The sequence below is a fragment of the Hyaena hyaena genome, unplaced genomic scaffold, assembly GCF_003009895.1.
Source record: "Hyaena hyaena isolate Hyena2069 unplaced genomic scaffold, ASM300989v1 scaffold_295, whole genome shotgun sequence".
Lineage (NCBI taxonomy): Eukaryota > Metazoa > Chordata > Mammalia > Carnivora > Hyaenidae > Hyaena > Hyaena hyaena.
In genome coordinates this window covers 171,634-194,011 of record NW_024080928.1, presented here as the reverse complement: position 1 = coordinate 194,011, position 22,378 = coordinate 171,634, and the positions used below count along the sequence as shown (strand labels likewise).

General features: G+C 42.1%; 1 protein-coding gene and 1 pseudogene across 2 annotated transcripts in view; one reads left to right on the top strand and one right to left on the bottom strand.

Moving 5' to 3' along the window:
* Positions 1-4,444, bottom strand: part of CDKL5 (cyclin dependent kinase like 5) — a 213,767-nt gene extending 209,323 nt beyond the window's left edge. For both annotated transcript variants that reach the window (XM_039247375.1, XM_039247367.1), the window contains exon 1: positions 4,373-4,444. The gene's annotated coding sequence lies outside the window, so the exon portion shown is untranslated. The remainder of the gene's footprint in view (positions 1-4,372) is intronic.
* Positions 4,445-7,536: 3,092 nt separating this feature from the next.
* LOC120241974 lies at positions 7,537-7,691 on the top strand (annotated as a pseudogene).
* The last annotated feature ends 14,687 nt before the right edge of the window (positions 7,692-22,378 follow it).

The following is a 22,378-nucleotide window of genomic DNA, read 5'->3' as shown; positions in this document are numbered from 1 at the left end:
AAGAGATACCCATCTGCGAATTGTAATGGCTGCATTTAGAGGGCATCGAAACCACAAAATTGAATTCAAGGAATATCTTCATCTCCTTTATTAGTGTAGCAAATTTAATCAAAGTCAGTCAAAAGTTAACAGTCGAACATGCAGAAACATGAAACACTAAGTAGTTAATTAGAAACTACCTCATTTTGGGCGTAAATAATCATGTACAACCTTCATTTACGAACTAATGACTGTTAGAAAACTCCGCACTTGCAGTTGTCCTATCCAACAGTGCTGATGGATCTGAGTCCAGCTTCCCATGTGACTAAAGGTCAGGCAGCCTTACCAGTGTAGTCTGTGAACTCCAGGCTACCACTAGAACCTCCCCGGGAGTGACTTTACAGATGGACCTCAAAATATGTTTGGGCAGTCAGATTCCTAAAGAGAAGCAGAGAGCATGGTTTTGAAGAACACGGCTTCAAGTCAGACCGGTTTGGATGGAAGTTTTGCCTCAGCTGCTGACTAGCTGGGTAATCTGGGCAAACTATTTTCTCTCTCTGAGCCCATTTGATGAAATGTGCTGAGAAATAAGACAAACATCTACCTCAGAGAAGTGTTGTGAGAACACACTTTGCATCTATCCATGCAAATGAATTTTTTGGTATTCAGTACCAAATATCTGGTATTCAGTAAGGCTCAGTAAGTAGCATATTATAGTTTATGATAAAGACTGCCCAAAAGAGAGACCACTCCCGAAACCTGACCTTAATTAGAACTGTCTTGAACACAAATGTTTCTGAGAACTTAATTCAAAATGTTGACAACCAATTTCAAAGACTTAAATGGGCTAGGTCCTTTTATTCTAATAAGTAATTTTCTCTTAATTCCCAAATCTTAATTTTCTAAATGTTATCAGCCTTTTTAGGTAGAAAGTCCTCACTCTCAGCTTTCATACCCACTGACAGAATTGCACCCAAGGTCATGTCTCAGTACTATGAAGTCAATGTACAAACTTGAATGAGAAATGAGGCCAAACCTATGAGTAACCCAGCCATCCATGTGCTGCTCGATATGAAGGAAACATTCTAGAAACTATCAAGAATTTAAATCCAAACACAAAAGTGATGTATTTTCAACAAAAGATCTCTAATGTTGAATTTAAGATAGAAAGTAAATTGGAAATCCTTCCAAACAAAAAAGCTTAAATTTAGTCTTTTAATTGCAGTATTTTCCTAGGTTGAAATATGTGACCCAATTGACAACATCAGAAGATAAAGAACCTTTGAGATTCTATCTCCTCCTCTACCAAGGAATTTGATGTTGCAAACAAAAACAAACAAAAAACCACCTTCGGAATCTAAAACCATCAAATTCTGAGTAAACAGCCTTTTCTACTTAGAAAGCAACTGAATACTTAAAAATCTGCTATTCTTGTACCAAAGTTAAGGGTTACCTGAAAGATTTCCCTTACATTTTGGGTCTGGGAGTATGTGGGTGGATTCATTTGTTCTAAATGCCTTATTATTTGGTATCAATTTATTAAATGAAAAAGTCTTATGCCCACACTTACTGCCAAAAATAAAGTACTATGCTAGTGTGCCATCTAATATCTGGAAGAAATAAAAGAGATACCCACCAAAGTTATCAAAGTGGAAGGGGAAAAAAGGTGAACTTTTAACAGACACGCTGAAGGTGGCTTATTTTGTTTGGTTCACTTCCTTACAAACTTCCTACAGCCATATTCTTAGATATAGCTGAATTTTCTATCACAAAGTAAAGTGAAACGCAAATCATAATAAAAGGTTACATTTCTCCAACAGAAGCCACTGTCATTTCCAACAATGCAACTATTGTGGGAAGAGAGTCTCTCACAGATTCTTGGACACGGTGGTGAAGCAAAGCTGGGGGGGTAAAAGCATAGTTGAAGGAATTTCTCCACCTCTGTATTTCAGTTCTTAACGGAACAATACTGCACCTTCAAAGTAGAAATACCATGTAAAATCTGGTTCTCATTAAATGACTGCTTTAACCCCATGCAGCATATTTGGAACAAATACATCTGATTCGCAATCAGTCAACCTTCTATTACTCATCTATGCGAGATGGCCCTGCAATTTCCCTCAATGGGAGCCTTTTCTTTTAAAACCTCAGGGAATACAGTAAATGCCACACTCCAATTTAAATGACTACAAGAAAATTACAATGAAAATAATGGCAGATTTAGTCCAGGGAACTTACATTAAGTAAAAATATCAAAAACCTGAGATAAGGGATAAAAACCTTTCTACAAGCCCCCTGAATCATGACTAAATAATAAATCTGAGCAGGAGAAAAGAAATATTCTCTGGAGAAAGAATGTTTATTTCTAATGTTTTTTTAATATATCGAGTTTCGTTTCCAAAAAAAATGAGGCTTAGGAAACATACAAATAAGCAAACTAGAATACAAAACTGTGTGTGTGTGTGTATACACACACACCAAATTAATCACTGCATTATGTTTAAAACACAAGACAATTTAAAAAGATTTGACACTCCAGTTGAAGACCCTCCCAACTCCTCTGAAATGGTAGATTATTTAACACTCTTGGGATGATTAACTTTATTTAGCTTTCCTCTTCTGGAATTCTATTATTTAATACAGCCAAACTGAATGTTTTCTTCATCCTAATTAGGTTTCCTTGTTCTTGTGAAATGCTCAGCATACTCTGTGCTAGCAGCTTTAGTTCTGCAGCTTCTTTCTTCTGGCTCCTTCCCCCCCCCCATCCCCCTAACCCCCCCCCCAAAAAAAGATTTCCTTCCCAAATGTTCTCTTCTCTGCATTTGTCAACAGAAACACCCACTGGTGGTGTCAAACTGGTAATACTGCTGCAGGCTTCCTTACTCCTGTTCCAGGGTCAATGCCAAAAATGCTCAAACCTAAAATAGTACTTGTAATAAAGAAATTAAAAGAATTGCTAAGGTATTCAAGTACCATGTTCTCAAAAAGAGGCACAGCTTTTTTAAAAAATGATTATTAATGAACCCTAAATGGATTGTTAAATAGATTATACTAACCCCCCCCCCCCAACGCTAAACATACAGGAACAAGGAAACACGGGTTCTTCACATTTTATAACACTTAAATTAAAAACAAATTTACATCTAAACGTCATTCACATATAAATCCAAATCGCCTCTGTAAAGATGCCTTTTTTGTAACCCTACAGCGAGAAAGGAAAAAGCTGGAAACGTTACCTAAAACGATAATCCTATTCTATACATATTTATGTCTTGTTTCAGTCAGATGCTCTCAAATTAATTTGTATAATCTTTTACATTAACTACATAAGCATTACGTCCAAACAAACCTAATTCAGATTCACGGGAAGAAATTATTCTGTGTCTCCAATACTTTCTAAAATCAGCCTAAATTTCAGCCAGTTAAAATAGATTGTGTTAACAGAACACTGATCTGCAACTACTTAAATATCACAGCATCCGTCTAATCTCACGGTGGAAATACTAAGGTCAGGCTTTTCTTCTTCAAGCATCTGTGCTTTAACACTCAAGTGAAGCGAAGAAGAAGAAGTAAAAAAAAAAAAAAAAAAAAAAAAAAAAACCTCAAGGAAGATCTGCCTTTACACAGAAATATGTTCAGGTTATTTTTTTCCCCCAACGTGGGCATAAAACGTGTCACTGCGAGCAGGACCTGTTCGTTTGGAAATGGTTCCAAACCCTAGGATTTAATTTCTATGAGGGTCCAAAGGGTACGAAGGTCTGGGAAGGGGCCAATTTCTGCTTCTCCCCACTATGCCAGTGGTGAAGTTCACAGCAACGCCCGAAACTTGTTGGGAGGAAGCTGGAAGAGCTGCGGGGCAGGCGGTGGGTCACTCGCCCACCGTCGCGGGCAGCCAAGGTCAGTCAGCAGGGCCCGGCTCGCAGCCCCCGGCGGGTCCCCGACTTCCTCGGAACTCGGGCTGGGGGCTCCAGCGCACAGGCTCCTCCTCGGCGCCGGCGGGAAGGGGCTTCCCTCGCCGCAAGCCCGGGGGAGCTCGCGCCGCGGGGGCGGCGGGGCGGGGACGCCGCAGACCCGCTGCTGAGGGGAGCCCGCCGGGCGGCCTCGACCCGCCGCCCCACCTCACATCCTCGCGTCTCCCCACCTCCCAAAATACAGTCCCAACCCCTCGCCGGGGAAGCCCTTCCAGTGGCGCAATGGGGCGCTGAGGAGGGGCCACTCCAGGCTGGGGCGCCCTCGCCGCGTCGCCCAGTTCTGGGGGGACCCGCGCCGCCGCCCCTTCTCACGTCTGCCCGGGGGGACCGGGTGGGTCCCCTCTCTCAGGAGAAGCTGGGGGGCGCGGAGCCGACGTGGGAACAGGAAGGCCTGACGGGCGGGTGGCGGCACAACTACTCACCCCGCCGAGTCCCCCACCTCCAGCCGGGGACCCCACAGCTCCTGAGGCCGCCGTCGCCGCTTTACCTTTCCCAGTGGCAGGGACAACTAATGGAAACCTCCGGCCCCGCCCTCTCGCAGAGGCGAACGCGCAGCCTAATTTGCTAACTGGCCCGCCCCGACCGTCCCGTTCGGGCCAATGAACAAGCTTCAAGGGCTCCGCCAGGTCCCGCCTTTTCCCCGCCCACTTCTGATAGAAACCAATGCGGAGGAAGCGCTCGTCCTCGAGCTCGGGCCCGCGCGCCCCGCCCGCGCCGCTCGTGCTCGGACCCCAGAAGCCGAAGACGGCTGGTTCCTTGTATAAGCTCGCCTGCGCGCGCACGCGCGCGCCGCACCTCCTCGCGGGCCAGGTTTGGTTGCCCAGCCAGGCCCTAGCAACCTGGGCTGGGTGTCTGGGAGGGGCGGGGCTCGAGCATCGAGCGTTCAGGGGGAGGGTGTCAGGGGTAGCCTGGTGGGGGGAGGGGGAGGGGCGGGGAAGATCGTGACTAAGAAACAGGCGGCTGACGGGGTGGAGGGCGGTAGAGGCCCGGGAATCCGCCTCTCACTGCGGAAAAAAGGGGGAATCCTGCCTGCAGCTCAGCTAGCCTGGCCTCACTCCAGAGGGACACGTGCGGAGGGTTGAGGGGTCGTGGAAGAGGGAGAGAACACGTTTGGGGAGGCAGTCGAGGCACTGCTTAGAAATAAAGGATAGAGGACGGTTTATCTCTGTCTTTGATAAAAATGGTATCGAAGTCTATTGCAGCTGCTGCCCAACTGTTGCAGCTGTGTGTGCACACACACACGCACATATGCACACATTCACACGTACACTCATCCATCAGCCTGCGATCCCTTGGGTGAATTAAGAGCAAAGAACTCGTAGCCTGAGAATTCCTTACACAGCAGCTGGATGCATGCAAACGGCTGTTGCAGCAGTGCCAGCCGCGGCATCAACCCACAGCTCTGCTTTGGTCCTATGCTCCGCCACACAAGATTCCCCAGCCGGCAATGAAGTCATCCCTCCACCAGTAGAAATGTAAAGCTCTAAATACCTACCAATGATCAGGTTTCCAATGAGGATGAAGAGGTGATGAAATGGAAGGAGATACATTTCCAAAAGCCACTTTTTGAAAATTAAGAAAAATAATAATCTTATTTAAAGGCATTGTGGACAAATCTATGGAAAGCTGCATAATAATTTCCACTTAAAGCAAAAAGGAAACATGCGGGGTTTTTTTCTGGTTTTTAGGGAACGCATGGAAAATAAGTGTATGAGGTCATAGCAGCTACCAAATTAGAAATAAGCAGTACTGTACAGTGATGGGAACTAGATATCTTGGATTAAATCCACTTAATCTATTCCTGTCGTGAATCTGGTAACAATATGTAACAATATGCTGGCTTTGACCACTTGGTGCCAAGCCACTAGGGTTTTCTTTTTCATAACATGGTGAATATTTGATGAGGAAATGAAGGTGCCTGCTTTCTCTTCAGCTTTTCAAGAAGCATATTAGAAAATTTTTCAGGTAGGAACAGTGAATTGGCAGTGAGGGAAAATGGAGTCAGAGGCAACAGCAGAGTTTGTAGTTTCCTGCCTCTTCCAGATGCAAAGGAACAGTGCTGTGACCTCAAACTTCACCGTGTGGAGCTAGAATTCCTGGGCCAATCATGGCATTTTCATCCCTGAGTGTTAGTGCCTTTGTGCCAGGAATTGCAGCACAATTCCTTCTGGATCAAATGAAGAGTGGTTCATCTGTATAAAATGAGGAAAACCAATAACCGAGTATTCATTGGTAGAGGTCCAATTTCGTTTTAGGTAGTAATATTAAGAGCTTTATAATGTGCCATCCCAAGTATTTAAGCATGACCTTTCACTTAGGGACATTTGCGCTGATCTGGTTTTGAGGAGTTGGCGAAGGGTTTCTTAGAATCACATCCGGTTCAGTTAATTGCAATTTTGATCAAAAGCATATATTTTCTAGGTCAGTAAGAGTTAAAAAGTGCCATGCCGCCATTTAACTGAGCTCCTTGCTTATGTAGAAAGAACACTAATACTTAACCACTGAATGAATGCCTGCTATGGGCCAAGAATTTTACATACATTTAGAGTTGCCAGATAAAATACAGGAGGCCTGTTAAATTTGAATTTTAGATAAGCAACAAGTAATTTTTTAGGGTAACGATGTATTTTTATCGTGGATACATGTGGAATAAGGGTTGAAGTCTAAATAAGCTTTCTAATCATTGTCCAAAAAAGCATTTTTGAAATTGCCCCTCTGGGCCCAGAGCTCATAATGAAATCAGGATCTGGGAGAAAAGCTTAAGCACCAAATCAGAGTGTAAATGTGTAATGTTTGTAGAAAGAGGTGCACATACTTATGCTATGCTAAAAAAAAAAATTGCTTTTTATCTGAAATTCAAATTTAACTTGGAATCCTATATTTCTATTTGCTAAATCTGGCAACCCTACATACATTATCTCTGAGGCTCATGATTCTCTGAAATGTTTTCTCTTAGGTCACCTTTTCCCAGATAAAGCAATAGCTTCAGAGGCTCTCCAGCATCTATTCTCTCCATCCTCCTTCTGATAGAACCCCCACAGTGTTCAGGTATCCCCACTTCCAAGGTGGTGGGTGCTTATTAATCTTAATCAATGACTCAGGCCCATTTAGACTAAAGGAAAGGACTTAACATCCTATGAATTGAAGGAGAGGTTTTCCCTTCCATCCTTCTGGATGAACAAGGAAGCAAATACCCAAGTTGTGACTGGCATCCATTTTGTGACTGGAGGGAAACCCATCCTTAGGTCAAAGCCTGTGCCCTACCTAAGGCAAAGTTGAAAATTACAAAATTACACAGGAAAAAAAAACAAAAAAAAAACAAAAAAAACCTGGGTTCTTGATGGTAACACCTAGTTATTTAATTAAACTGTCTTTTCCTTGCATTTAAGACAGATTGAGTCAAAGTTTCTATTAGATACCTCTAAGTGTCCCACTACAGAGCCCATGTGTGCTACTCATTATGAGTCTCAATAGTAAAAAAAGAAGTGGTCATCAAGATGTAAGACATTTTTATCCTGGATACATGTGGGACAGGAGTGGAAGACCAAATAAGCCTTCTAATCATTGTCAAAAAGCATTTATGATGATACTTACCTAGCAAGGAAGATATGATCATGAAGTTGGTTCTCTCAGGATAAGTTTCATCCACTGCACTCAGGTCATTCTGACACCCCAGCAATTTTTCCAAACGCAGAAAACTCGACAGCAATTTCTATTGGTGAAGGACTGCATTTGCGGGCAGGGAGAAGCTTGTATAAAATGCCCACTGGGCTTAGACCTCATAATGCAATCAAGATCTAGGAGAAGGCGCCTGGGTGGCTCAGTTGGTTAAGCATCAGACTTCAGCTCAGATCATGATCTCATGGCTCATGAGAACTGTGTCAGGCTCTGTGCTAACAGCTCAGAGCCTGGAGCCTGCTTCAGATTCTGTGTCTCCCTCTCTCTCTGCCCTCTCCCACTCATGCTCTCTCTCTCTCTCTCTCAAAAATAAATAATTTTTTTTAATTTAAAAAATATCTAGGATAAAAGCTTAAGAATCAAATCAATATGGAGGCACATTGGTGGCTTGGTCAATTAAGCATCCAACTTTGCCTCACATCATGATCTCACAGTTTGTGAGTTCGAGCCCTGTGTCAGGCTCTGTGCTGACAGCTCAGGGCCTGCTTGGGATTCTCTATCTCTCTGCCTTTCTCTCTCAAAAATAAATAAACATAAAAAAAAAAAAGAAATCAATGTGTAAATTTCTAGTGTTTGTAGGAAGGGGTGAGCATTAGTTGTTCCTTGGCCCTGATCAGAGCTTAAATCAGTCTGTCAGATCTTATATGTTTTCATTTAAAGTTCATGCCATTTGGGAAAATGTCATTTTAGAAATGTGAGTCCAGTACTTCATTTGAAACTATTAAAGCCTCTATCCCTATCCTCCAGGCACTAAGTTTAACCACAAACAGTGTAGAAAGAACAGAAATGTCAGCCTCAAAAGACCCAAGAGGGAAAACCACACCAGAATAGAATACCATATGAAAGTGGATAGTTGGCAAGGCAGTGTAGTTTAGTGGCTAAAACCATAGACCTGGGAGCCAGATTGCTGCTTTCAAATGCCAGCTCTAGTTATGTCCTTGGGCAAATTATTCAACTTCTTTGTGCCTCAGTTTCTTCCTCTGTAAAATGGGATGATAATAATAGTTCTCACCTGGTAGATCTATGTGACTTTTTGTGAAATGCTTAGCAGAATACTTGGCCCATGGTAAAGATTTTTATAAGGATTAGCTATTATTGAGCAGGCTCAAGTCCATGGAATATAAACTTGAAGCAGTTTATTTTTCTCCGATCACTACTTTGAACCATGTATTTTGTTATGTATAAGTGACTGTAATATCCCATTAGTTTCAGGTGTACATCATAGTGATTTGATATTTTGATACCTTGTGAAATGATCACCACAATAAGTCTAATTACCATCTGTCACCATATACTTATTATAACATTGCTATTATATATATATATATATATTTCCTATGCTATACATTACATCCCCATAACTTATTTATTTTATAACTGGAAATTTGTCCTTCTTAATCCCCTTCCCTATTTCACCTAAGAATCATGTTTTTTATGGTAAATTTGCCCTTCATGACTCTTCACATTTTGGATAGTTTTTCTGACTTTTTAAGTCTTTTTCAGCTATTAAAAATCAATCCAGTTTAAAATTTGAATGTTACATTTTCTTTAAATCTCATTTCCCCGACGATGCTTCCCACCATCATCACCATCCAGGCTTGGGGCTCAAGGCACCTGAAGTGACCAAGGGCTGTGGTCGGCCCTTTCACCTCTGCTTCGGTTCCTCAGAGAGCACGGTCAGTCCCCTCACCAAACCTAACTCCCCTGACCACAGGGGTTCCTAGGAGGTAGAGGGGAGAAGGAACCATCAGCTCTTCTCTTAACAACCCATGAACATCGCCCCAACTTTCCTATGCTCTTTTCCCCACCCCCTCATCCTGGCCATAGTTGACCTCTGTGTAGAGGGCATCTGAATGACAGGTGTAAATCCTCCTTTCGGCTCCCGTCTGCAGAGCCACCACCCACAGCCTCTGGCTGTCACTTCTCTGACAGAAGCCCTCCTAAATGGAAGCAACAGGGAAAATCTCTCTCAAGATACTTCACTCACGTGTCAACAACACACTGAAAACATGCCAGGATCTTCCAAGATTAACTCAATAAAAGTCAAAGTTCCAGTAACTCAGAGAACCATTCCAGCATCCTGAAAGAATGTTTCCACATTTACTGCTTGTGTCTGAATAATGGTTCCAATGGTTCAAATGGTATGTGATCTTGAAGATTCTGTCTGTCTTGGTCTCCTCAACTATAGTAGGGGAATAATAATGAGTTGTTATGAAGATTAACGTTGGGTTAGATGAGTTCATGCATGTAAGGTGCTTAAGGCTGTGCTGGCACAAAGAAACTGATCAATAAATGCTAACTGCTATTATTATACACCAGGCATTGGACATACATTATCTCTTTTAATCCTCACATTGACCCTATGAATGATGCCTTAGTTTGGGTTTCCCCCAAAGAAGACCCTGGGACAACAATGTGAGTGTTAGTAGTGTTTTTTGAGAGTTAATCTCAAGAAACACCAGAAGAGGAATGGGCTAGGGAGACAGGGAAGAGAAGGAAGCCAATAATAGGTATGTTATCAAGCCACTCACTGCTGTGGGTAGTTGGAGCTCAGCAAGGTTCGCTGAGGACTGCTGGGAGATGACGTAGAAACTTCTCCCCTTCTAGGAAGCTGAGATGTTTCTCCACCATGTTGAAAGGTCTTCCAGGTATTAACTTCCCAGCATTTCTAGTTCTCCCAATGTGTAGGCAGAGTGTGCTGCCTCAGCCTAGGAAAGAACCTTCGGGAAGAGAGTCCCAAGTGATTACAGTAAGCAGCCTTGGGCAGGTAGAGGTGAGTACCAGAGAGATGCAGCTAGGGTAACATCTTGGGTATGTCCTTGGGGGTATGTCCCCCAAGGAAGAGTATTATTATACCCATTTTACCACGTGGCCACACTACCGAGCCCGCTGTTATGACCATTTTATAGAACATGTTTTTCAGAATCATGGCCATCTTTTTTTTAAATTTTTTAAATGTTTTTATTTCTGAGAGAGAGAGAGAGAGACAGCGTGAGCAGGGGAGGGTCAGAGAGAGAGGGAGACACAGAATCCAAAGCAGGCTCCAGGCTCTGAGCTGGTTGTCGGCACAGAGCCCGATGTGGGGCTCGAACCCACAAACCGTGAGGTCCTGACCTGAGCCTAAGTTGGACGCTTAACCGACTGAGCCCAGGCGCCCCTAGTCATCATTTTTTTTAAAGGAAAGATTAAGTTGACTTACTGCCCTTTTAAAATTTATTTATTGGGGGCGGCTGGGTGGCTCAGTCAGTTAAGCATCCAACTTCAGCTCAGGTCATGATCTCACGGTTCATGGGTTCAAGCCCCGCATCGGGCTCTGTGCCGACAACCAGCTCAGAGCCTGGAGCCTGCTTCGGATTCTGTGTCTCCCTCTCCCTGGCCCTCCCCTGCTCACATTGTCTCTATCTCTCTCTCAAAAATAAATAAAATTTTTTTTAAAAAATAAAATTTATTTATTTATTTATTTGTTGTTGAGAGAGAAAGTGTGAAAGGGGGAGGGGCAGAGAAAGAAGAGAGAGCAAGAATCCCAAGCAGGCTCTGCACTGTCAGTGCAGAGCCTGACTCGGGGCTTGAACTCACCAAGAGTGAGATGGTGATTTGAAGCAAAGTTGGGCACTTAACCGACCGAGCCACCCAGGTGCCCAGAATTGTAGTCATCTTAAGAATTTTCTCCAACCACAGGCTGGCAGTAGAAATAGTGGAGAAAAATATGGGCTCCACATTTGATGAGGGATCCTGGAAAGATTTAAACCTCTGAGGGAGAAGCCTGAAACTTAGCTACTTTGAGGATCCTCTGAGATAACAGTTACATCTAGATGTCTCTCCCAAACCACCACCACTTCCCTGCCCCATTTTCAATCCCATAGGGTGGCTATGGATTCCCTGGTCTACCTTAGTCTCATCTGCCCAGATCATCTGAGATCAATAGTATCCAGGGAGCTGGACTGTCTCAGTACTAATAGATGTTGTTGCTGATGTAGAAGGGCTTTTTATTTCAAGAGGAATGTCTAGTAAAATAATGGAGATGCACTGTCTTTGGCTTTGTAAGAAGTGAGGCAGCTAGTTTTATAGATAGCAACAGGAATGAGAACTAGGGCACACAACGAACAATAATTCTAGGGGCACTGGATGGTTCAATTGGTTGAATGTCTGACTCTTGATTTCAGCTCAGGTCATGATCCCAGGTTCGTGGGATCAAGCCCCATATCGGGCTCTGTGCTGAGCATGGAGCCTGCTTAGGATTCTCTCTCTCTCTCTCTCTCTCTCTCTCTCTCTCTCTCTCCCCCCCGCCTTCTGCCCCTCTCCTGTGCTTTTGTGCTCTCTCTCTCTCTCTCAAATAAAATACAATTAAAAATTTTTTTTTAAAAAGCAGCTCTAGCATCTTTCCATCTGGCCTAAATAATTTAATAGTTCTATATATCCCCAACCTGATGATTTTAGGTGTAAAGACAGGTTCCCAGGCATCCAGTCCCCCTTCCTCCCCAACACAATGCACAATAAATTATGAAAGAGACTTAAAGCCAGAGGAGTTTGTCAGAAACACTTATTGCCTCAGATAACTCTTTCTACTGTACTTTCATAATTCTGCACAATTTTTAAATATCAATAAATTCTTTTTTCTTACGTTAATGCCTTAATCCAGATGAAACCATATTTCTCTAGCTAAACAGCAGTCTATTCATCTTCCTGTAGAAATGATATTAATCTACATTTCCTGAGTGCTCACTGTGTGCCAGGCACTGTGCTGAGCATTTTGCATGGATCACCTCATTTAATCCTCACAATGTGCTGGAGTGCCTCAGTGGCTCAGTCGATTAAGTGTCCAACCCTTCATTTCAGCTCAGGTCATGATTTCACAGTTCTTGAATTCAAGCCCCATGTCAGGCTCTGCACTGATAGTATGGGGCCTGCTTAGGATTCTCTGTCTCTCTGCCTCTCTCTCTCTCTCTCTCTCCCTCAAAAATAAATAAATAAACATTAAAAAGATACAATGCCCCTATGAAGTCATGTACTGGTTTCAAGATATCCCCATGAAAATTTTCCCCTACTCCTCCCTTCAAAGCATAAAGCTAAATTCCCCTCCCTTTACGCATGGGCTACACTTAGTCACTCCTAACAAATAAAATATGGCAGAAGTCATGGCCACAGAGGGTCATGACCTGAGACCAAGTCATAAAAGGTTTTGCCAGCTTCCTTCTTGCTCTCTTGGATCACGCGCTATGGGGAAAGCCAGCTACATGTGGGGACCTTCTCAAGACTCCTACAGAGAGAACATGGGGTGAGGAACTGAAGCCTCCCATCAGTGGCCAGAAAGAAACTGCCGACAGCCATGTGAGTGTGCCATCTTGAAAGCAGTTCCTCCAGCCCTCAGGTGACTGTGACCTCATGAGAGATCCTGAGCCAGAACCACCCAGCTAACCCACCCCAGAATTTCTGACCCACAGAAAATATGAGACAACAAATGTTTCTTGTTTTGAGCCCCTAAGTGTTGAGGTGATTTGTTATGCAGCAATGGATAATCAATGCAAGTGAATCCTATCTCCACTTTATTGACAAGGTTTTTGTAATTTGCCCAGGCTTGCCCAGTCAGTAGGCAGTGGAACCAAGATCCAGACCATGCGACTGACTCCAGAAGCCTTATCCTTTCTCTTGTCCTTTTAAAGTGTATTTATTGAGGCGCCTGGGTGGCTCAGTAGGTTAAGCGTCTGACTTCGGCTCAGGTCACGATCTCACAATTTGTGGGTTCGAGCCCCGCGTTGGGCTTTGTGCTGACAGCCAGCTCAGAGCCTGGAGCCTGTTTTAGATTCTGTGTCTCCCTCTCTCTCTGACCCTCCCCTGCTCACCCTCTCTCTCTCTCTCTCTCTCTGTCAGAAATAAATAAAACATTATAAAGTGTATTTATTTATTTTGAGAGAGTGAATGAGCAAGCGAGTATGAGCAGGGGAGGGGCAGAGAGAGAGAGACAGAGAGACAGAGAGACAGAGAGAAAATCCCAAGCAGACTGTGCTGTCAGCAAAGGGCTCGATCCCACAACCCTGAGATCATGACCTGAGCTGAAATCAAGAATTGGACACTCAACTGACTGAGTCACCCAGGCACCCCCAGAAGCCTAATCCTTAACCACTAAGCTATACCCTCCCAGCAATAGAAACCATTTATGTAATGGTGCTAGGTGCCAGGAACTTGCCTTCTACTGTCTCTTTTACTCCCACAGCAGCTCTGCAGGAAAGACTTTTTTCTGCCTTCAGAGGCATCAAGGTAAAATTACTATCTTCTCACGAGAATTGAGTGAGAATGATGTGTACAAAGGTATGCAAGGGAGGTAGCCCTGTGTCCACTTCCTTTTCATCCTTTGCCGACTTGCTTAGCTCAAATGTGAGGTGACTTGATAAGCACCTTACTAATATCTTTCCCTCAAAAGGTTTTGAAAGTTTAAAATCACCTCAAATGATGCCTTTTCCTTGAATATATGCAAATAGACTTAGATGTAATATATAATATATTGTATTGTTTAAAAATAATATATTATAAATAATATAATAAACATCTATAAATAGTAAATAATATATTATAAATAGCAGAATATATCATAAGTGTGATATATAACATATTATATTATTTATAAATAGTATAATATATTATAAATAATATATTATTTTATCTCAAGATTTTAATTAAAAGTGGAAAAATTAAAAACATACAGCATTTAATTTGTAAAGGAAACAAATGAGTTCATATTGCCTAAGTATTAAAAAGTAATAAAATGGCCGTGCTTTTCATTTCCTAGGTTTAATATCAGACCTCATTCAATGCAATTTTACAGACTTCTTAAAAGGTACCTTGGACTTCTGGACTAGTTATATAAAAACACACACAGTGGAAAACATATTGATCTTGCTTCTTCTCAAATCCATAAAACAATTCTCACTCTCTTAAAATGTTCTAATATAATAATGAGTCATTAGCAAACATTGGTCTTCTGTGTGTACTTTTACTCAGTACCTACACAACATAAAGCAGAGATTAGGTAAAGAGCAATAGCTACTGTCCTTGGAAAAGTCGAAAAAAAAATCTTCTAACAGCCCTCAATTATTTAGTTTTGTCACCTGTATTGATCAACATACCATATTAATGGCTTTGCATTGAAAATAAAGATTATGGGGGCGCCTGGGTGGCTCAGTCAGTTAAGCGTCCGACTTCGGCTCAGGTTGTGATCTCACAGTTCATGGGTTTGAGCCCCGTGCTCGGCTCTATGTTGACAGCTCAGAGCCTGGAGCCTGTTTCAGATTCTGTGTCTCCCTCTCTCTCTGACCCTCCTCTGTTCACGCTGTCTTTCTTTCTTTCTCTCTCTCTCTCTCAGAAATAAATTTTTAAAAAAACATTAAAAAAAGAAAAGAGAAAAAAAAGAAAATAAAGATTATGTCTTATTCATTTCCATTTTTGCCAATGCCTAGGACAGGACCTGATGCTCAATAAGCATTTGCTCAATGAGCGAATGAATCAGTGAACTGATCAATGAGTTCCCACACCATTTTGCACTGTTGATGCACAATAGAGGAAAATCAAGGCTTTAGACAATTATTTGAAGTAAAAAAGAAGGATGAAAATAAAAGTGGCTATACTGAGGCTATACCCTTTGGAGGAGGCAAGTTGGAATAAAAATGTATGTAAACTATGGAGTGAAGCTGATCTATTTACACAATTGCCTCAAGTCTTGATTTCATTTCTCTAAAAGAAACTCTTGACCAGCTTTACAGATATAAATCCAATATGGTTTCCAACATGCTTAGGGAAATGAAAACAATGTACAATACAAAGAAAATGGAACATGATAGCCTTTTCACTGTCAAGGGACACAATTATTCAGTTCAGAATGTGTAAGTTTTTATTATGTTCTCAAACAAAGACAATGATATGATGTGAAGCACATTAAATAAGAGGTGTCACAGAGCATAATCTCTACAGTTTGTTTCTTTAGCAACTTGACTAAATTCTCATACCTTTCATTTTTAATACAATGACAAAAGATCAAGTCCATGTGATTTTATATATTTGTCAAATACAATTTTTACAAGATAGATTGAAATAAGAAGAAAAACTGCTACATTTCTAAACAGAACTCAAAATATGTCTGCTGATGACTATAAGTTACTTTGCAATGTCTATAAGACCAAGACAGATTTGTGGGCGAACGGAGGGATGGGTGAATGAATAGGTGTGTGATGAAGTGAATAAAGTAAAATGTTAGTTGTAGAATCTGGATGGTGGGTATGTGAATGTTCATGGTGCAACTCTTTCAACTTTTAGTATTTTGAACATTTTGATTAAAATGTCAGAGAAAAAGCTACTTTGATGGAAATATTGTAGGTTGCTTTATGATTTCAAGTTCAGGATTTCACTCAAAGTTATGACCAAATCATTGCTAACCAGCTCTAGTATTCCAAGATAACTAGGACCAGTTTCACACACACACACATACATACACATACACGACATAAATCATTAACTTGCTTTGCCATAATAATCCCAAAATAGAGACCACTTTTTATTCTACATATCTGTAAGATTTTTCAGCCGAATTCACCCATCATCTGCACTATAGAACCTTCCAAGAATTAACTTAAAGCTGCTCAGGCAATCTATATCTATATCTATATCTACATCTATATCTATATCTATCTTCTCCTTTATTTTATTTATTATATTTAGGGCTATGCTTATGTGTTAGTCTCTTCTCCAAACAAGATAGAGGTAAGAATTACATGGGAAAATAAACCTAGCTGGACACACCCCTATCCTAGAAAGTTGCTCAGCATATGCCTTTGGTGTACCAGAAAGACAATCTTCCACATATAAGTTATTTTAAAGAATCTTAGCTTCCGAGGAGTGCGTGGCGTACTCAGTCAGTAGAGCATGTTGATTCTTGATCTCGGGGTCATGAGTTCAAGCCCGATGTTGAGCTTAGAGCTCACTTTAAAAAAAAATGTTAGTTTCTGAGATACTATAGCTACAAAGTTTAGAGGGGGAACTTGGGGGGGGGAAGATCATAAAAACAAATAGAGGGACACCTGGCTGGCTCAGTTGGTAGAATGTGCAATTCTTGATCTCAGGATTGTGGGTTTGAGCTGAGCCCTATGTTGGATATAGAAATCACTCAAAAACAAAATCTTTTAAAAAAAGACAAATAGAAAAAAAAATCCTTAAATGTAGGAAATTGTAGGTATTAAGGAGGATCATAAATAATCCCCATGGCAAACTGTATTTTCCAAAGATGGCTGCAACAATACCTTTCATCCCACATGTCCTTCTTACAATGTGACTTTGACACTCTTCCCATAGAAAGTGGGGGTCTATGTCCCTTCCCTTGAATCTTGGCTGGCTTGTAATCATGATAAAATGCCATTGTGTGATTTCCAAGGTCAGGTTAAAAACGGCAATATAGCCTCTGCTTGGTTCTTTTGGGGAGTTCGTTGTTTTAATCCAGCTTCACTCTTGTGAGAAAGCCCGAGCCAGCCTACAGAGATGGAGAGGAATCAACACCCAGTTTCAACTTACCATATCACCTTTGGAAGTGTATCCTCCAGCCCTAGAAAAGCCTCCCGAGTTGATTCTGCCTGAATTAGAGACAACCAGTCTACACCAAGCCTTGCTCAAATTGAGATTTAGAATCAGAGTAAGTAATCAGAAGCTGCTGCATCTGGGGGTGGTTTGTCATGCAGCAACAGGAGACAGAGAATTTGCAACCAACTGACATCTATCAATAATTCAGCTATTTCCCTTAAACCAATTTTATTAGTCTCTTGCATGTGAAACCTTTTTTTCACAAAAATTACTATCAAATGGCCAGGTTGGCTGGAGTTCATCCATCCAACAAAGATTAATGAGAGCCTGTGATATAGAAAATACTGTACTTATCACAGTGGGGATACATAAATGGAGCAGCCAATCATCATAAGCTATATTTTCCTTATTATTTCTCCTTTGAACTGCTAATAAACATGGACATGATCAAAAAGTAATTGTGAAAAAGAAAGAAAAGGCTGTTACTTCAATGATTCATAAGCAAGGCAATCAACTCCTGAAAACATTGCATAGCCTAGCCAGATAAAAACAAAAACTAAGTTTATTTCCTAACTAATCAATTTCACTGATGTAGAAGATAAAACTTCAGGACTTTGTAGATAGGTGATATCAGTGTGTCTTGTCTATTCACTGGCTTCCAAGCAAAAGAGTATCTAGCTAAATATATCCATTAAACGGTTGCAATGTCTCATTCCCCTTTGGAAACTTTATCAATAATGAACGCATTTACACAAGGCAAGATCAAAGAATTGTATTTGTGTTAGGATCCCCAACCTCCCTTTTCTGCTCCGTTTTCCAGCCTCCCCATCATTCCAGATTCAGTACCCCCTGTATTCTCCTACCCTCTCCTTTTCAAAAGTAGCTCTGGGAAAAACACCCGATGAATTGATTGAAACCAGCCTATAAATGGCTGTTAATATGTTATGTGTAATCAGGAAGCTTACCACTCCACAGACTAGAAACTAAAAGAGCAAATGGGGTGTCCCTGAACCCATAAGGCCGTGCTGCCTGGTGGCTGGAGTTCTAAATGCTATGCTACTTGAAGGAAGCCGAGAACCTGTATTCCCACTGACATTGCAGGAACCCTATGATGACCTCAACAAAGGTTTTTGTTTGTTTGTTTGTTTGTTTGTTTTAAGTAGGCATTCTTGCCCAGTGTGGAGCTCAACGTGGGACTTGAACTCACAACCCAAGATTGATATCTGAGCTGAGATCAAGAGTCGGATTTAGTGGTGCCCGGGTGGCTCAGTTGTTTGAGCATCCAACTCTTGATTTCAGCTCAGGTCATGGTCTCATGGGTTCATGGCTCAGAGCCCCGCGTTGGCTCTGTGCTGACAGTGTGGAACCTGCTTGGGATTCTCTCCCTCTCCCTCTCTCTAGCAAAATAAATAAACAAACTTAAAAAAAAAAGTCAGATTTAGCTTAACTGACTGAGCCACCCAGGCACCACAGCAAAGGGTTTTTTTTAATGACATGGGAAAACTATGATATAATGTTTGGTGAAAAAAAGTGAAACTTACATGACAAGATAATAGCTGCCATTTGGGGGGTGATTTTAACAAGACAATAACTCTCACAGAAACCCTATGGATAGGTATTATCTCTACTACACTGGTGAGAAAGTGGACACTTTAAGAAAGGGTAATTTTCATTAATGTGTGAGTTAATAAAGGAAAGTATCTTTCTTTTTCACCTATATATTCCCAGTTATTTTTTGAAGGAATGAAAGCTTCACCACTAATAAGGGGCAGAGACCAAATTCAGACCAGGTCTTCCTGCCTTCAAAGTCCATGCTCTTAATCACAGCACACTACCGCGTGAGCTGTGTGAGCTCAACTATGGGGACAAATATTTGTTTGTTTGTTTGTTTCTTTGTTTGTTTATATGAAGATCAGAGAAGATTAGAGAAATATGCTAAAACGTTGACAATGATTCTCTGATTACTTCTGGTTGTTAGGCTTATGGTACTATAAATATATATACATATATATTTTTTACATCAAACATAATTTGCTTTTACAGTCAGAATAAATAATAGAATTCACCTCTTTTCTTAAAAACAAATATTGAAGAGGGGCACCTGGGTGGCTCACTCAGTTAAGCATCTGACTTCAGCTCAGATCATGATCTCACGGTTCGTGGGTTTGAGCCCTGCATTGGGCTCTGTGCTGACAGCTCAAAGCCTCGAGCCTGCTTTGGATTCTGTGTCTCCCTCTCTCCCTGCCCCTCCCCTGCTCTTGCTCTGTCTCTCTCAAAAATAAACATTAACAACATTTTTTTAAATAAATATTGAAGAGGGGGGCCTAGGTGGCTCAGTCTGTAAGCATCCAACTTCAGCTCAGGTCATGGGTTCGAGCCTCTGTCGAGCTCTCTGCTGTCAGTGAGGAGCCCGCTTCAGATTCTCTGTCTTGATCCTCTGTCTCTCTCTCTCTCTACCCCTCCCCTGCTCATGCTCTGTCTCTCTCTCTCTCTCTCTCAAAAATAAATAAACATAAAAAAAAATATTGGGGTGCCTGGGTGGCTTAGTCGGTTAAGCGTCCGACTTTCACTTAGGTCATGATCTCGCAGTTCGTGGGTTCGATCCCCGCGTCGGGCTCTGTGCTGACTGCCGGCTCAGAGCCTGGAGCCTATTTCAGAGTCTGTATCCCCCCCTCTCTCTGACCCTCCCCCGCTCACGCTGTCTCTCTCTCTCTCTCCTAGAAATAAATAATAATAAAAATTTAAAAAAAAATAAATAAACATTAAAAATGTTTAAAAAAAATATTGAAGAGAGGCAATATTTTTTTTCCTGAGCATCATGGCATGTCTGCTGGAGGTAGTCATGGGAAAAATCAAGAAGATGTGGGCTCAGCCTGGCTTCTGTACACAGCCACAGGTAGGTGAACTGGTTGGCCCATGAAATGCAGTCTGTTGCTCCTCCTATTGAATGAATTAGTGCAGACAGGAATGGCAATTTAAGCAGGTGTACCTTTTGATTTTACACTATAGAGTCCTAGTCATCATCCTTTTATTAAAAAAAGATTTTAGTTTTAAGTAATTTCTACATCCAACATGGGGCTCAAACAACCCCAAGATCAAGAGTTGCATGCTCTACTAACTGAGCCCACTAGGTGCCCCACCATCCTTTTCTTTTTTTTTAATTAAAAAAATTGTTTTAATGTTTATTTACTTATTTTTGAGAGAGAGCATGTGTGCGTGCGTGCACAAGTCGGGGAGGGGCAGAGATGCAGAGAGAGACACAGAATCAGCACAGAGCCTGAAGCAGGCTCGAACCCATGAGCTGTGAGAGTATGACCTGAGCCAAAGTCGAACGCTCAACCAACTGAACCACCTAGGTGCCCCGTCCTTTTTTATTTTGAGTGTCTCAATAGATACCTTGCTGCACCATGCCAAGCCCCTTGCAGTGAAGGGCTTGTCGCCCCAGCAGCTGGGAGTGCTCCAGGAAGACTGGAGCTATTAGCCATTTAAGGAAGTGCCTCAGTTCCACAGAGCCTCCTGGCCCAGGTGGCCTGCATCCAATGACTGATGGATTGAGCCTGTATGACAGATGGACTTCTCTCTCTGCCCAGTCCTGCTCTCTACCCCTCCCTTCCATGGGACTTGACCCCTAGAGCACTCCCTAATCAACATTCTATGTCCATGTCAGAGTCTGCTTCCTAGGGAACCCAATCTTTGACAAATCTCAATTCTTATTTTGTTTTTCACTAAAAATCCATCTCATATTCAATAGAGAAAGTAGAACATTATAGGAGGCAATGAGGAGTGGGAGAGCTTTTTATAATTTAGCAAGACATCAGTACAGACAGTGAGCTTTTCCATAAACCCAAAAGCTCCATTATCACTAGGCAACTGTGGCTAAGATAATGTCTAAAGCATCACTACTCTCCAAGGAATCTGGAAAGGAAGAACCTTCTTAACTTGCACCTTCCTTTTAAAAAATGTAGTCTAGTGAAGATATTTTGGGACTAGTGGCCCTTCTGTGCCACTCAAATCTTCCTACTGGTCACAGTGATGTCACCATTTCTATCATCTGCCTACCCAGCGGCCCCAGACATTATCCAACTTGTCACCAAACGAAATCCTCATAGCTCTTGAAATAAAATGCAAGGAAAGCCAGAGTCTGACCAGTCTTCTAAAGTAGACTACATTTCTACGATGGTAAATGCTTGTTTCAAGGACAAGAATATACAGAAGAAACATGGAGGCCATGTGCTGCTCCAGAACAGACCAGGGAAGAAAGACAGTTTTTGGAAGCATTGGTTGGTAGCAGCCATAAGGGAAGCAGGTGGGCCATCGCTGGGTCCAACTAAAGAATGAACAAACGACTGGCAGAGCATCCCACACCCTATGAAGTGCCCCGTTACAACTCCCCACTGTTCCCCGGGGTCCCAGACCTGTTCCTTGCCCCATCTGTCCGTCCCAGGTCACTGGCCACATTGCGCACCTCTACTCTGGGACACATAAGCCTCCATGTGCACCTTGATGTCAGGGAAATGACCACTTCCACTGCACTACGGGTGGGGAGGAAAGAGGGGAGGGTCCACAGGGAGATCCATCCCTGGCATTCCAAGTTAGAGTCTTCAACACATTTTCCCACAGCAGTGTTTGGGCTCTGTGATACTACTGTGCTTCTGGAACATTGGTTAAATGTGTCCTTAATCAAGTTCTACAACTCTTTTTTTTAATTTAAATTTATTTATTTATTCTGAGGTGGGGGGACAGAGAGAGAGAGAGAGAGAGAGAGATTGAGAAAGAGAGAAAGAGGAAGAATCTCAAGCAGGCTTTTCTCTGTCAGTGTAGAGCCCGACACGGGGCTTGATCTGACGAACCTTGAGATCACGACCTGAGCTGAAATCAAGAGTTGGACGCTTAACCAACTGAGCCACCCAGGTGCCCCTACTGAGAAAATGCCATTGATTTCAAAATAAACTGTTGGGGGAACCTGACTGGCTCAGTCTGAAGGGTATGCAACTCTTGGTCTTGGGGTCGTGACTTCGAGCCTCATGTTGGGAATAGAGCCTACTTTCAAACACACACACACACACACACACACACACACACACAATTTAAAAAATAGTAATTAAAAAAAAGAAAAAGAAAAAAATTAAAAATAAACATTGGGAGCAAAACCTCTTTGTGTGTTGAAACCTCTCCTCCCCCTCTTCTTCCTC